The sequence below is a fragment of the Herpailurus yagouaroundi genome, unplaced genomic scaffold (genome assembly GCF_014898765.1).
Source record: "Herpailurus yagouaroundi ecotype Mexico unplaced genomic scaffold, PumYag 255, whole genome shotgun sequence".
Lineage (NCBI taxonomy): Eukaryota > Metazoa > Chordata > Mammalia > Carnivora > Felidae > Herpailurus > Herpailurus yagouaroundi.
The window spans coordinates 605,310-607,824 of record NW_024412472.1 but is presented as its reverse complement, the minus strand read 5'-3'; positions in this window follow the sequence as shown (position 1 = coordinate 607,824).

Sequence of the window (2,515 nt, the reverse complement as noted above, 5' to 3'; positions counted from 1 at the left end):
ATTGGAGTAAGCAATGTCCTTTCCATACTCTACAGGTTTGCTTCAGAAGGGTAAGACCTATACCAATCAGCTTAGCTTTCTGTACAGGACAGATCAGCTGGTAGCAACAGTGGCCAGGCAAGGCTTACTATTGTGATTGGGCGGATCCACTGTCCAGACTTTCCAGTTAGGTAGCCCACAGACTACCTAAATCTTCAACTGCTTCAACTCTTCAACCTGCTCCTCAACTGGGCAGAGTTACTGACTGGGCTCCCTGCTTAGGCAAGGCCACAGGATATGCTCAATAATCAGTCAGGGTCATAGGCTAAGGGAGACAATAGGCTAGGCTCCAAGGCTAGACTAGGCCCAGGGTCACTGTTAGGTTATGCAGGTCAGAGGCTATACTCAACAGTTTCACAGGTCTGCTGGCTTTCTGTTTGTTTAAAGTGGTTTTTTAAATCATTTTTTAATCACCTTATCATTTTATCATTCTTTTTAAAATCTTTTTTTTTTTTTTTTTTTATCATTTAACCAGGACAAGACTTTCTGGTCATGCACTGGAACCTATACTCAACAGTGAGTGGGGCTATGGATTTGCTTCCCTGTCTGGATGGGGTCATAGAATAGACTCCAAGACTGGTAATGCCTATTGGTTGGGGTCCTAAATCAGGAAGAACTGCCAACTGAGCTCACTGCCAGATGGAGCTGAGCCATGAGCTCAGCTTTGCAGGTGGACTGACCACTGCCTGAGATCTCTACTCAGGTTCCATTACAGCAGGAAGGCTGTCCTCCAGCATCTGAGCACTGGTTGCCAGAAAACTCTGCCCCCTTTTCCATCTCTGTCTGATGCCCAGTGATCAAGCCATGCAGATTAACTCATGATCCTTATGAGACAAGACCTCAGTGGGCCTCCCAGAAAGCATCCTGCAAAGTTGATGGAGCTGGATGTCCACACTGGGCTCTCCTTTCCCACTAGAGGAACTGGATAGGCCTTCTCAGAGCAGTGCTGTGCTGCCTTGGGAGAGAGGCAAAGCAGGCAAAGTGAAACCTCTACTCTTACTCTTCTAATGCAGTCTTTCTGGGTCTTTGTGGTCCAGGAGGATGCCTTGGGTTACGGGATTAATGGTGTCTTATCTATGATAGTTGCTAGTTGGTCTTCTTGTGAACGGGATTAAAGTCGAGCAACTTCTGTTGCCATCTTGATATCATCTCCCTTTCTGTTGTTCTTTGATAAGTGTTATTAGGGCTTTATTGATTTGATTGATCTTTGCAAATAATTGAATTTAAAATTCCTTGATTTTCTTTATTTCTGTTTTCAACTTTATTGATCCAACTTTTATTTTTTATATTTTTTTAATTTTTTAAGCTTATTTATTTTGAGAGTGTGTGTACACACACGCGCATGCAAATGAAGGAAGGACAGAGAGAGAGGGGGAGAGAAAGAATCCCAAGCAGGCTCCACACTGTCAGTGCAGAGACCACTGGGGCGCTGGATCCCAAGAACCACAAGATCATGACCCGGCCCAAGATAAAGAGTCAGATGCTCAACCAACTGAGCCATCCGGGCACCCTGATCCTATCTTAATCTTAACTAATTCCTTACTCTTTTTTTTTTTTACCTTAGGCTTAATTTATTTTCCTTTTTCTAAATTCTTGTCACCTTAGATAATTGATACTAAGTCTTTATTTTCTAATATAAGCATTTAAAAACATAATTTTCCTCTATATTCTCGTTACCTGCATTCGCACAATTTTATTATATGTCATTATCAGTTAGTTTGAAATATTTTCTTTTTTTTTTTTTTTCAACGTTTATTTATTTTTGGGACAGAGAGAGACAGAGCATGAACGGGGGAGGAGCAGAGAGAGAGGGAGACACAGAATCGGAAACAGGCTCCAGGCTCTGGGCCATCAGCCCAGAGCCCGATGCGGGGCTCGAACTCACGGACCGCGAGATCATGACCTGGCTGAAGTCGGACGCCCAACCGACTGCGCCACCCAGGCACCCCAGTTTGAAATATTTTCTAACATTCTCTATAATTTCTTATTTGAGCCATGAATTATTTAGATATATGTTATTTAATTTCTAAGTGTTTGTGCTAGGAATTAATCCATGGGATACAGGAGTGCTGATGCATAGGCGCACTTGTACACCAATGTTTATAGCAGCACTTTAAACAATAGCCAATGAAATCAACCACAGAAAAAAGTCTGAAAAACCTCCAAAAGCATGGAGGTTAAAGAACACCCTACTAACGAATGAGTGGGTCAACCAGGCAATTAGAGAAGAAATTAAAAAATATATGGAAACAAACGAAAATGAAAATACAACAATCCAAACGCTTTGGGACGCAGCGAAGGCAGTCCTGAGAGGAAAATACATTGCAATCCAAGCCTATCTCAAGAAACAAGAAAAATCCCAAATACAAAATCTAACAGCACACCTAAAGGAAATAGAAGCAGAACAGCAAAGGCAGCCTAAACCCAGCAGAAGAAGAGAAATAATAAAGATCAGAGCAGAAATAAACAATATAGA